The sequence below is a fragment of the Acanthopagrus latus genome, chromosome 23, assembly GCF_904848185.1.
Source record: "Acanthopagrus latus isolate v.2019 chromosome 23, fAcaLat1.1, whole genome shotgun sequence".
Lineage (NCBI taxonomy): Eukaryota > Metazoa > Chordata > Actinopteri > Spariformes > Sparidae > Acanthopagrus > Acanthopagrus latus.
Window position 1 is genome coordinate 1,606,971 of NC_051061.1, and position 14,617 is coordinate 1,621,587.

General features: G+C 44.4%; 1 protein-coding gene across 6 annotated transcripts in view; it reads left to right on the top strand.

Moving 5' to 3' along the window:
• hoxb3a (homeobox B3a) overlaps positions 1–14,617 on the top strand; it is a 90,563-nt gene that overhangs the window by 49,340 nt on the left and 26,606 nt on the right. The gene's annotated exons all lie outside the window — the stretch shown is intronic.

The following is a 14,617-nucleotide window of genomic DNA, read 5'->3' on the forward strand; positions in this document are numbered from 1 at the left end:
AACGATCGCCGGTCGCCGTGCGCGCTCAGGCCTCCGGTATCTGCTGAGCCGAGCAGTCGCGGCCTCAGGAAGCCACTCACTCCTGTTTGACCCCTTCAGAAATCAATCTGTCCGGGATTAAAAATAAAAGCGCAGCGGTTTTGGTGGAGGGGCTCTGGCCTCTCATGGGGATGCATGCCATGGGGTGATGCGATGCGTGGAGAAGTAAGAGAAACAGATGAGAGAACTATAAGCGGCGGGTACCGAAGGAAGGGCAGAGAGAGAGAGAGAGAGCGAGAGAGAGAGAGGTAGAGGGAGATGGAGAAAAAAAATCGATGGTCATGCAGGGGCAGCAGAATGGCCAAGCTGCGGCCACAGAGAGTTCAACCAGGGGACACGCTTTTCTGACCGATGAGGTCCACTGGCTCTGAAGCCAGAGGCTGACCTGTGGTTACCATCCCCACCCCCCCGCCCCGTGCACACACACACACACACACACACACACACACACACACACACACACACACACACACACACACACACACACACACACACCACTCGTACCTCCATCACTCTTGGTCCCCCTTGACCTCGCAAGGCTACAGGACCCTCCGCTCCCTCGGACATTCCCAGACCTAGGGAGCCCTCGGGCCACTCAGTCATAACAGGCCGAGCAGAGCACTGTAACCCGGGGGCACGGCGGCGATATCTCCGCTCCCACTCCCAGACTGTCGGACAGACCGACAGACAGCCAGGCAAACAATCAGACAAGTTACCCAACCACCTGGGCAGGGGTCAGTTACAGGCCACTGCAGACTGTTACTTTGGTGGGGTTGTGTTTGGAATATTTTACATATAATAATATTGATATACATTTGCCCTGTCTAACACAAACTGTAACACTGGTTTCAAAGCAGCTGTCTCATTGACAGCTGCACTGGACACTAATACAAGGTGCTGTGAGACATTCTTACTGTATGATTGGGTATAAAGGGTCCGCTGGGCCTGTTAGCAAGCTGAAACAGAGGGAATGCGCAGCCTGATGCTGGACACTATTTGGACAGAACTCAGTGTAAACAGTTGCTTCCCCTCTGATAGCTCTGATGAAAACTGCTGAGCAGCCTCTTTCACTTCCAGGCCTATTTCAGTCATGTTTGCACAGTGTTTTCAGCAGGATTGCTGTACAGTAAAATATTATAAGTTGGGTCAAATTCAAGAGGTTCATGTCACCCATGTTGACAAACTGCTTGGCCAGGAAATAATATAAGATCGAATAGAACGCCTTTACTTTCAAAGTCATTGTGTGCAGCTGATGTCACCATCACTGCCATTACACATTTCCCACACAGTTTAGCTATGCCATGTCATACCCACACTGTCCTTACTGATAGGTCTATGTTTATACTCATTGCTGTGCAGTGAAGCTACAGACTCATACAACATGTTCTTAATTTCAGTCATCACCTACTAGACTGAATAACAAGGAAAATCATATCCCAATAAAAATCACACGTCATTCAAATGAATGCCAAAAGATACTGTCAGGCTGCAAGCAGGATGCTTCAGTGTTTTCTTTTAAGTCTCATCATGCAACCTGTGGCTGGTCTGGATCAGACATGTGGCTGTTTGTTCACCTGAGCGTCTTATTAAACTGTCACCCCTGTATTTTAAATATTATTACAGTTATCATAACATCCCGACACACTGACATATATTTTCCATCATTATAAAGCTTTACTTGTTTAAGCTGCTTTGGTATGTTGCAGTTTTACACTGATACGTAAGTGTTTAACATAGCCTAACATAAGACATATTCTGATATTAAGGTATGTAGACATTACTGTTCACTACATGAAAACTCTCAGCTGTAATACTTCATAAAAGGTTGCAGTGCATAAGTAAACAGGGAGGAGGTGCGAGGTTGAAACAAAAAACAAATATTTCTAAAACTGCATTTATTAAAAATATATCCAAGACAAATGTTGCGAATGTTGTGAAATAAATACTAATAGTGACTAGTTGATTAATGGCCACGGCTGATTATCAGACCAATATTAGGTTCTATTTACTGGTATCTGTGATTACTTTTGTCACATTTTCTTATAAACTAATTTTAAAATGTGCTCCTTTGGATCTGATACAGCACTCCCTCATACAATATGCCACCCACAACATATATGATTGTAACATAATCACAATTGTTGTGCTATAAACACTGAAAAATCATAAACCACAAAGTAACTAGTAGCTAAATATATCAAATAAATGTAGCAAAGAGAAAGTATTAAGTAGCACAAAAGGAAATACTCAAGTAAAATATATCAGAGCTGTACTTTGTACTGAGGTTTATTTCATCATTGGTTTAAATGAAACCCTAGTTTTTAGTCCCCTTGTTTTCTTATAGTTGCTGTCTGTATCGGCCCTAAAACTGGTCGACCCCTAATAAATATATGACATACTCTTGGAAATGACAACATAACCATAGCAGTGTTAATGCTGTTGGGCAATCTTTTCCACGAGGATGCTGTGGAGCAGTTTGTAAAGTTTCTCATCATAAAACCTTGAATGGAGTAAATCTAATTTCTGCCCTGAGCTCATGCAGGTTCATTAAAACCAGGCTTGTTAAATTAAAAGTCCTGCTGCTCTGCTGCTGCACAAGTGCCTGCTGAGCTCTTATTTAGTGAAACCAGACATTACTTTCTGTGCTTTTCAGCTTCTCTCTGCCCATGAATGTTGATTTTGCTGTAGCTTTATCACTTGTCCTGATGTTTCTCGCCATATAAAAGGAGATTTGTTTTGTAATCTCAGTGGGATTAGCAGTTAAATAACTGTGAAGTGAAAGAATGAAACACCATGGCTGTTAGGCAGGCAGATGTGAGGCAGCTCTCAGTCTTGACCGGTATATTACTGAGAGGCGCTCACTGACATGTTTGGAGGCTTTGGACCAGCTGATGGAGCTGATGTTTCAACAGCAGCTTTACACAGGAAGCTGCAGGCTTTCTGGCTTCGCAACACACACGTATCCACACATGCACTGTGACATGAAGTCACGGGCACCAAATGGGTCTGCACTGTGCGTGTTTGTGAGCGTGCACGTGTTCACGCGGGTCAGTGATCACCACGGGCTGGCACACACTCAACCAAAAAAAACAACAGTTACACAAACTTCTACCTCTCCCTCTCGCTGGCCCGGGGAGTCTCGCGGTGGTTTGCTAATTGCCAGACAAATCGCCCGCGCGCTTTTTTTTTTTCCCTGCCTCGCGCTCGTTGCAGCCGCGTTGCCCGAGAAATTTATTATTCTGGAGAGCGCGAGGAGCCGAGGAGGTCACGGTGCAGGCGCGCGGGCTGCAGGAGGAGGTCGTCACGAGAGATATATGGCTGCCAGCCTTTTACTACTGCACCGGCTGTGTGTATATGTGTGTGTTAGAGAGAGGAAGCGTGCGAGCCATTTAAAAGTAGACATGTATTAAGTATTAAAAAGACAGAGCCAAGGAATGGTTGCCAAGTTGCAACATGCGCGCACACTGTTTCTTTTTATAGGCCAGGCTGTAGGATGATGCTGGTGCGATGTGGCTGGGGTGTAACGTTCGTCAGTAGGTATTATAAATTATTTACAGTTAAAAGATTAATTTGGCCTAAATAAAAACTAGAATAAATATGATCAAGTCCTTATCTTCTACTTATGAAGAATTAGAACAACTGAGGCTATCAATCCCTCCTTGTAAACGCTGATGTTCTTTGTCATTCTTTGTATTCTTCCCTAGAAAAAGGTCTGAAGCCAGCCTAATGCCTAGAAATCATGAATTTCAAACAAGTTTTACATTTCTTTAGGTTCCATTTCTATGTTTTGCTCTTGTCACAGTGATGTGCCTCTGTCCTGCTTAGATTTAAGCACAAACCACTTGGCTGGGGTGAGGAAGACCTCGTGTTTTGTCCTAAAATGCCAGTTTTGGTGCAACAAACACGGCGTGAGATATAGTGGGGTGTCCATAGAAACATCCATCTGTCTTAAAAATACTGATACATAGACTGGAACTGTGGTCACTGTCTTACCTTGATTCCTCCTCCAGATATAAATGTCAGTTCATAGACATGCAATGTGAACAAATTTGGACGGATCTGTGTTTTGCAAAAAACGTTAACAGGCAACATGTTGTCCTATGGCTGGGGGTGAAGATTCTTTGTGGATTCTTTGACTTCCCGCTTTCTAGCAAAAGACGCTACAGCATCTGCCCCAAACCATGAATGACTTACAAACTGTTCTGACAGCAGCTTGGCACCTGGAAAACAACACATTTTTGTGGGGTTGTGATGCTTCGCTTTTTTTTTTTTTCCTTTCCTGTTGTCAGATCCTGCTGTTTGGCACTGGTCGTGTAGGTGTAGTAAAGATAGACAAGCAGGCATATAGTGTGATGATCCTACCATTGTGTGTTATAGCAGCGATCATGTCCGTTAGGTGTGAGTGATAAATGGTCTTGTGTGGCCTGTATGACTAAAGGCGGAGCGTTAGGCCAGCACAAGCATATTGATGGTAAAGTATTAAACAGCCCCTCTGCCGCTCTGAACCTTTTACTTATCGATATCCAAATGACAGCGACGCGCTAACTATCATACACAATAACATCCTGTGGAGAGCAGATCTGACACACACGAAGATGAACTTCTTGCACGTGTCTACGCTTTCATACTAGTGGTGGTTCTCCACGCCATGAAGTATTTCAGAAACAAGAAATCAAAACATTTTTAAAAAATCCCCAGGACAAACAAATGATATGGACCACGACCTTTTTTTAAAAAAAAAAAAAAATCTTATTTTTCATTACCCATTATCATTTCGATTATAATTAGAAGCATCCACAAAAGGAGACCAAATGCAGAGCGGGACTCATTACAGTTAGCATGCAGTGTTGCCTGTCACTTATGCGTATATTGTTATATGTTAGGCCTGCATCTCAAACCGTTCTGTCTGGAGACGTTAATTGTGATTGCAAAAGGAAGTTTTGTTGCAAAATGATTTCAGCACGTATGTTTTATAGCCAGCATTAAAGACAACGTATGAATTCCACGCTTTATATCGCTCATTATTTAGACGTGCTCCTCCGTTAGTATTAAGATGAAACGTTCAGGAGCATGTGGCCTAATTGTGAATTGTGTTCGAACCCCATCCAGGAGGCTGCTGCCCAGAAACACACTTCTTTTGAATTGTAATTGTAAAAGTGTAAAACAAGGTGTAAAAACGTTGACCGTAACTCAGCGGGCTCTCCTCCAGGCTGGCTTTATAACGGTAACAATAGCAAGGCAGTTTGAACATTGCTCAGAAGTCATTGATCCTGTCATGTCTGACAAGACAACCGTCAGAGCAGCCTATTAAAGTGCACTGTACTCCCTATTTAATGTTCAGACGGATGGCTTTCATCTGTGAGTCGAATATCAATTATGAATCCGGTTTCTTCCATAATAACAATACAGAAAATATTGAGAGCGTTCATGCTCACAGATGCACTTTTTGAATTACAATATCCGATATGTTACTAGTTATTGATTGTGATTGAGCTCAGATATTTATGAAATAAGAAAGACAACAATATGAAATCGGAGAGGTTACGGGTTGTCCCGGCCGAACCACCGGCCGGCCGGGGATGTCTCCAGTGCAATCCCATAACAGGGGGAAGACCTCACGTCTGGCGGAGGGTAAGAATATATTTCAAAAACCGGTTGTGCGCGTGCTGCCGCCTCAAGACAGATTTACGAGCCGCAGTAAAAGGCGAGATGTCGGGGCTTGGTAAATCAATCTCTCCCTCTCACTCCTTCTCTCTCTCTCTCTCTCTCTCTCGCTCACTCTCTCCCTCCCTCTCTCTGTCCCTGTCTTTATGCTGGCTAGGCTGTATAATAATAATAATAATAATAATAATAATAATAATAATAATAATAATAATAATAATAATAATAATAATAATAATCAAAGGTTTATCCTCTTGTCGTCTAAAACCCGCTTGATCACGTCGAGGTCACTTTAATTTTACGGCCATTCTACATTTGAACAAAGAGACGTTTTCAGTTTCTCTCTTTTTATTCAAAGCTAGTTAATCATTAACGAGGAGGGAGAATCTACCTGTCTTAATCCATCACGGACCGAGAGACCCCCGAGATCTCAAAGAACTCTAACGTCACTTTACTTATTGGCTTTTAGTTTGATTCTGAGCCCGCTTGTTAAATGTTAGAATAACCGTTTTGACAAGCCGAGATTATGTCTGCTTGACAAAAAAAAAAAAAAAAAAAGGTTTTTTTTGTTGCCTAAATAATGTAATTGCCGGAAGGACTTGATATGGCTGTGTTTTTTAAAACGTAAAATTAGAATATGAAAATGCAGACAGCTGCTTTAAAGCAAAGTATGAAGCAGCGACTTTCCTCTCTGTTTGCTGTTGTCACATGGAGCTCTGGTGGAGGTCTCCCATCGCTCAGTGCCTGAGTAATATATGTGAGCTCTGTGTTACAGCTCTATAGTCGTGTGTATCTCCTCCTGGCTGAGTGTGTAACCCTCAGCTCATCATAACTCGGATGTTTAGACTGAAACGGCTTGGTGTGTGTAATAGCTCTGCACGCGGCTTTGCCAAGTTTACAGAGCTGGTTTGTATTGTTATTGTCAGGCCGGCCCAGGTCTCTGCTGCTACTTATCTTAGCTGTTGTTTCACACTGTGATTGCTATAATTTATGGCCGTCATTACAGACGCCATCATCACCGCCGCAAATGTCTGATTTCCATCTTGTTGTGGGTAAAATCTCAGGGAAGCGCCGCAGCGCTCGGAGTGAGTTTAAAGGACTCCGTCTCCTTTGTAGTGCTTCAAAAACGAGTACTAAAATAATTACCACCAACTGTTTCACCGATAATAGCTTTGTTTCATTCTTGCTAATTATTGTGTCGCCTTTGCAGTGCCGGGGATTATATTTTTAGAAACTGGCCGATCTCTCTACAGGATACGTGTGGCTAATTGCATCTGTTAACACACATCTTTTATTCGAGAATAAGCTGAATGAAAAAAATAAAGGAGAATGGTTTTAGTTTTAATGGACGCTCCCGATGAAGACAGCAGCACTTAACTGTGATAAGGAGCAGCTTTTTGTATTGTCAGCGTGCCGATACGTGGAGGTGGAGAGGCAGCCGGGAGCTCTGTGCTCCTCAGAGGAGACGCAGCGTGTCTTGAGGCGGCTGCGGCCCATTGTTTGACCTTGAAGTGTTTCTTGTTAGCTGCTCGGCAGCTAGGTTAGCCCCGCTCCAGCCTCCCGGGCTCAACACTTTCTTAGAGTCTCGACCTCCATTGTTCTCCTGCAGGCTGCTGGAGCTGTGGAACCGGGAGAACGCTCGCCCAAAGGATTCCAGCGTGCCATTGTGGCCTCGCTGCGGGGGTTTTTGTCTCTCCGCTGTTTCTTCGTCTGTCTGTCTGTGTCTCCTTCTTCTCTCTGCTCTGGTATCCTTCTCGCTCTCTCTTTGTCTCCCTCTCTCTCTGGAGCAGCTCTCCTCTCAGCTCGGTTCGGCTGCTTCCTGTCCGTTTCCTTCCTTCTAAATAAATTGCCCCTTCTTCTAAATGAATTACAGCGCGTGCGGCAGCCACCCCACCAGGAAAACTTGTTAATGGGATAGAAGAAGGTGCGTGTTCCGACAATTCAGTCCAGATGAATTATTCGATTCTGATTCATATTATTACACAGAGGTAGACGAAGATTCTGGCCTCGTCCGTTTTAAAGATGAGATTTTTTTTTCTTTTAGATTTCTAGCCGCTCACTCATATTTCGATGCGGAACACGAATTTGTAATAATTAAACAAGCAATTTGGAGTGATTTGCTTCCACTGACACAGTTTGCTTCAGTATTTTATGGCTGTTAAATATTTAGTTTAGCTCCGGGACGCGCTAACATGACAACGAACATGAGAAATAAACGCTGCTGTGATGCACAATAGGCGGTTGAAATATGCCCGTGCTTTGCTCCGTCCTCATCGAATATTTCCAAATGCTGGAAAAAAAAAAGATTCGTTGCAATATAAGACGGGACAGTATAAGGAATCCCCCTTGTTCTGCCGAGTAACGGCGAGCTGAGAAAGAGATGACAGTGAGGAATAAGGAAGAAAGAGTCTGAGGCGTGCAGTCATTTTTTAAAACGAACATATTCGGTGACAATCATCTTTTATCGTTCTCTCGGTGCATCTGTCACAGGCCTACCCCTACTTTACCCTCACAGTTTAGAGCGCACACACATTAACACACACCACTCAGTGACTCCCACTGAAAGGTGAACACGAGTGCTCATGTTATGTTTTTATGTTCTTTTTCTTTCTTTCTTTCTTTCGTTTTTTTTTTTTTTTTTTTTAACTGAGAGTCCCGCATCACACAGCTCTGGTCCGGATGGGTCCCACGAACGAAGAGGCATACTGACACCCCACAACCCACCCCACCCCCTGCCCCCCTCCCCCCGACCAAGACGTCACGTGATTCATTAAATAATTAATGCAGAGGTTGCAGAATAGATATGTATTCGTCAGGAATATAACGGTAAGACATGGTGCCGCTCCGGTGTGTGTGTGTCTGACGTCGAAAATCCAACTGTCCTTTCAAAAAGAAAAAAAAAAAAAAAAAAAAGAGAAAAGAAATACAAGCCCCCCTATAGCAGCGGAGAGAGGGGGGGAGTGAGAGAGAAAAAAAGAGAGAGAGAGGGAGAGAGGGGGAGAAGAGGAGACACTGAGAAACGCCAACGGAGAGAGAGAGGAAGAGAAAAGAGAGAAGGAGGCTGCAATAAAACAAATTTGGACGGGTGTGCGTCTTGCGGGTCGTTGTGGACACCGTGAGTATTGCGGAAGGAAGGGGACTGCATGGGGGGAACCACACTTCTTCTTCCTCATCTTCACCGCTGATGCGCCGCCTTCGCCCGCATCCCTCTCAGTGAATCATAGGCTATTTTAACATCGTGGTAAATATTCCCCAAAATACCCATCTTTCGCCGTGTTTTCTCATCGTGCATGTTGCTTTGGTGTTGTTTACACATCAGCCCCCCACCCATCATCATCAGCCATTGTTTATAGGTTGGAGCGGTGCAGCCTGCAAGCCGGGGAGAGAGAGGGAGCGATGCAATGTTAGCCGATGGCTGTTTATATTTTAAGAAGCACTTGGATATTCTCCTCCATCTTTCTCCCATCACCCCCTGTCTGCCTCTACATCTCTCTCTATCTGCCTGACTCTCTGTCCATCCCTCTCTCTCTCCCTCTCTCTCTCTTCCCCCTCTCTCTCTCTCTCTCTCTTCTTTTTTTTTTTTTTCCCCAGCCAGCTACTTCTCTTGATTTATAGTGAGGCAGGGTGTCAGCGTGCGGCCGGGGCTGCCATTGTGTGTTTGTGAGGGAGTGCTGTTGTTTATGGTGCTGCCCGCGATAAATCATGTTTTCCTCCGCTGTGGAAGACGGTGGGGAAAAATGACGGTCGATGGAGCGATGATACACCGGAACGAGGAAGAAGAGGGACAGGAGCGGGAGATCTCGCCTCGGCCGCCGCGGGCTCCTCTCTCGGTTCTCCTCCTCTCTCTGTTCCGGCTCTGTTTTCGCTGCCTTGCTCTCTTTCTCCTCCTCTATATCTGACTGCATTTCCCCTCATGCCCTCACCCACACCCTCCGCCTTTTTTTACACTTGATTATTACTAGGGGTGTTTTCTTTTTTTCTCGCTCAGTGTGAGAGTAGCTGGCTGTAGCTCCGGGTCTTGAATTACTGCGGCGACCAATTAACGGGAGATTTGTTTAAATTTGGCACACCGGGCACGCCTCGGCCGCCATGAAATCTCATAAAAAAAAGGACCTGCCAGCCAGGGAAAGCTCATCTATCTAGCCAGGAGGTGTGAGTGAATCCAAGTAGCTCAGCCAGAGGAAGCCGAAGAGCTAAGCGACGCCGGTTCGAATCCGTGGCTTCTCAAGCACAATTATCCCAGGCCTTGGTTTTCACTGAAATCCAATCGTTAAACCGCCCTCTGTACTGACAGAAACTATCCAGGGAGAATCAACCTGGCTTTGGAATTGATACCAACTTCATTCAAGTCACCTTAACTACCTGCATACTGCCACAGCATGCTGAAAATACCCTACCACATAAGATCTCTGCTGAAGGAGACCAGAGGTGTTTAATAGTGCTATGCTTTATCCATGACTGTACACTGACTCTGAATTCATTCTTAGAAGCATTTTTTTTCCTCTCTCCATGCATTTTTATTTTTTCAATGTGTTTTCTTTGGATGTCTGCTGGACTGGAACAGGGCGCCATTATTCATGTCAGCACTCAGTGTCTCTGCCTTTGCTCAAATTCTTCACCGTGAATCAGACCTTCTTCTCTTCTTGAAACGTGGCGATGAAAATGACGTGCAGGGATGGCAGGACTTTTTCCACCATTTTCTGCTGCTTGTTTTTTAGCCACGTGTTTTGTATCTCATCTCAAATTGTCAGTGGAACTCTCGGTTGGTTGTGGTACCATTTTTAGTCTTCCCCATGACAAGTAGCGTGTGGGGCGGGCGAGGAGGGGTCGTCATTTTCATCCTGCTAACCTCATAACTTACTATCGTAAATGACGCGTGTGCGCTGTTGTTTTGGTGTCAAGCGAGCTAGTAATATATGCAAAGTACAATAAATGCAGACGACAGTGAACGCAGCATCAAATCATTTTATTGCATACGTACAACAGTAGATCACAGGACCAATGTTACAGTGTAAGATGTGAAATAGGAGTCATTCCATCATGATGTTGTTACATATATTCTTAACTAATCGTATATCAGAGTTATTAACAAATTAAGGGACGCATCTGATGCGGCTGCAACGGGTGGATGGTTGGATGGACGGATGGACGGATGGACGGATGGATGAATGAAATCACTTTGAAATTACATTTCCAAGGCTGAGCTCTTTCCTCTCCTCTCCCCCTCTCTCTGTCTGTCTCCCTCCTCGGCCATCACTACCAGTGTAAACCTTAGTGTAACCAAATTAGAGCGGCTCGGCGGCTTCCCATCACATGATAATGGAAGTAGCAGCAAGAGGCAGCGCTTTTCAAAATGTGTATTCCTGCTGTCCTCCGCCGTGTCAAAAACAATATCCCGCCTCATTTCTGCGGACGGAGAGAGAGTGAGAAGGGGGGGGGGGAGTGACAGGATTCCCTTCCTCCTTTTTTCATATATATTTAAATATTTTGCAGGCTATCTCGACCTCATATCTGATTTGGGTGACAGGGACGCGTTGGAAATACGTTCACAGACGTCTTTGTGGGCGCCTGCTGCGGACAGACACACAGGAGGCAGGTTGTGAGCGCGGAGCTGCACCAAGCAGAGAGTTCAGAGGGAGTCACGGTTGACATTAAAATAAGTCAAATCACAGTTTACTTTAAAACAGCCCTACGTCACACCGTGAACGGTCCACGGCAGCAGAGAGGGTTGGTTTATCTTATCTCATTCCAGGCATGTGTCCACTGTTAAGTGTGTTTTGTCTGGCGAGATAGTTCTAGATCAAACCCAGCTGAAATAGTTCAAATATTTGAAACGGTGTTGAGAAATGATATCACTGGCTGTCTGACATCCATATCCAAGCGGCAGGAGGGGGACTCTGCTCCTGTGAGGCCTCGCTGCTTTTCACAACTCTCTCCCTTAATCCTCCTCTGCCTGTGTGCTACTGCTGCTGCTGCTGCTGCTGCTGATCCCAATGCGAGAGGGCATGTTTGTTAGCCCGCTCGGGGAAAAAAACACAGATAGATGGCGTTAACGTGTCTCTGCGCCGTGTCTTCGCACAATCCGGAGCCTATTGTGGCACCACAGACATTAATGTTTACCCCGAAACCAGCTGCAGGACAAAGGCAGCATTATCAGCTCGGTGTGGCGTCAGGAGGCTGGAGGAGGGAACAGAAATAGTGTCTGCCTTTCATTTGTGTATGTTGATGTGTTAATTATTTTCCAAACTGTTGTTGAAGATGGAGCAACATGATGAAATGGAACCGACTAGTGCGGTGAGCGCTGCTGTTTATAAAATGATGGTTCACTGTCGTTACATGACTGCTTCGTTATTGTTTTTTATCAAAACTTTTGAGGAATGTAGCTGCGGCACGAGAGACAGAAGGTATTTCTCCTATGAGTTTTAAATCTTGGCTTAGGGAGAGAAAATCCAGCAGCTCAGTGGTCAGTCTGGTGGCGTCTTAATAAATGGACGGATCTGTTGGGCCATTTTACTGCATCCGGTCAGAGCCAAGGTCGGTGCGGACCCACGCGTCTGACAGACAGCATGTAAGCAAGTAGGCACGCCGACAAGATTTCGCACAAGGCGCATCTTCCCACTCACTGCCAGGACAGGCCGCCATATTGTCTTCCTCTCTGTTCTTCTCCCACGCAAACAAGAACAAAAACAAAATCTAAATGCGCCGAGCGACTACTCCGGGAAATGCGTGAAAGGGTATTCGATTTTTTTAAAAGCTACTATTTCAACAGCCAATGTAGCACTCATCTAATGAAATCTAGTCCCTGCAAACGTCGCTCAATTTAAAAAAAAAAAAAAATCGCAGTTGAGAAAACACAGGAAAAAAAATCCCATTGAATCTAAGCATTCCAGAAAATACGAGATGTTTGCTTTCTCTTCTAAAACGGGTCGAATTGCAGCATTAACGCAAAGTGGAAAAAAAAAAACAAAAAAAAAAAAAACAGCACACACGCGTTTGTTTTATAATGAAGTATTCCATCGTACAAACCCGTGTTGACGTGTAGACATGAGGCTGAAGCAGGCTATAGCAACCAATGTGAAATTCCAACACGAATAACCTAAGAAGAAATAACGTGTTCTTTGTTGCGTCCACCTTCAAAATACTCAATATGTCTCTATTAGTCATGCAGTAAAGTGTTGTTAAAACTGCAATAATAAATTCAACGAATGAACTGCACGCTATATTACAACTGTAGTGAATATATATGTCCCATGCTGTCCGCGCTCTGCTAGAAAATGCTGCGGAGTTAATTGGTCTTTAAGGATCTACATGCAGCCTACAGCCCGACAAAACCTCGTGGATTCCTCTCGGAATCGCAGTTAAGATACAAAAAAACAAAAACAAAACAAAACACTTGCGCAATAAAGGCAGTGCGTTTACAAACGGGAATGGAGCAGAGATTCTTCGAAAACAGTCAGACATAAATCAGAGGAGCTCTCGGCCTCATAAATCTGCTGCCGCCGGACGTTAACGAGCCAAAGATTTAAGTGTGGGGAAAATAATGTTAACAAAACACGTGAACATGTGTTTAAATCAAGCCTAACAAGGAGCAGCCTTTACAAAGCTGACGCCATGATTTATTCTACAGAAAAAAATAATACACAAACATGGCGTTATTATTATTATTATTATTATTATTATTATTATTATTATTATTATTATTATTATTAGTGGTAGTAGTAGTAGTAGTAGAAGTAATATTATCAATAATAATAATAATAATAATAATAATAATAATAATAATGACACTACTAGTAGTGGTATTAATAGTAGTAGTATTTAACACAAACGCTCAATTGCCTTATCTCTTTAAAAGCAGATATCCAGTCTCTTGCTCCACGCGCCAGGTACTTCCTGGGATTTTCCTCGCGCGGAGGTGATTAGCAGTTCGGAAATAAATCAATAAGAAGCCTCGCGCTAATTTATGATCTTCTGCACGAGGGCAGTGATTCAAAGCGCGTGAAAAATGAGCGGCTGAAACCGTATCCAGAGCCCGCGAGCTGCGCTTTTTTTCTCCCCTTCAACGGGGAGAGCCGGAGAGCAGCATGCACGAGAGCGATAAGAGATACCGAGCTGCTGAGCCGGAAACGTTTCCACGAGGAGCGGAACAGACTCGAGCTTTTTCCCTCGCTCCATCCTCTTTCTTTTATCGCAATGGGTACACACTAAAAATAACGTCTCGGCTTTCTGTAATTCAACTTCTCTCTCTCTCTCTCTCTCTCTCTCTCTCTCTCTCTCTCTCTCTCCTTCTGTGTGTGTGTGTGTGTGTGTGTGGTAGTGAAGGCATGTTTAAACGCGTGGGTAGATAACACAGATACACACGGAGAGAGAGGGAGAGCGAATCAGCGGAAGAGCAGAGCCAAGTGCATCTGTTTGAGCTTCATTGTGTAGCGTGCATAACGGCCAACGCATCCAGGACAGCAGATTCACTCGTTCTGATGGTTCAAAATTGCTCCAGAACCACACAACTCTGTGACAGGCAGGTCACTTGCATTTGAATATTTTGTATCATTCCAACGCCACACGCAGATCGTTTTCTACAAAATACAAAGGGTTGTTTTCGCCCTCTGAGAATGTGCACAGGCCCAGCTGCCTCAGACACCCGGACCTGCTGCAGGTCTCCGTCATTCATCACCTACATAAATATCAAATGAAAGCGAGGTGAATTTTGTGACGTTTGCTTTCGTTTAAATTCATGTAAAGTTTTGACATTTTCTCACATAGTCTATCGTATAACTATTCGATATTTCATGCATTTCGCCTGAATCCGACAGGCCGATCCGCTTTATATATATTTTACCACTGACTGGGTGGAAAAGCCAAACAGGCCGGAAGCAGTTCGCCGTGTGCAGGTCAATTCACAGCGGAATATCTGCTC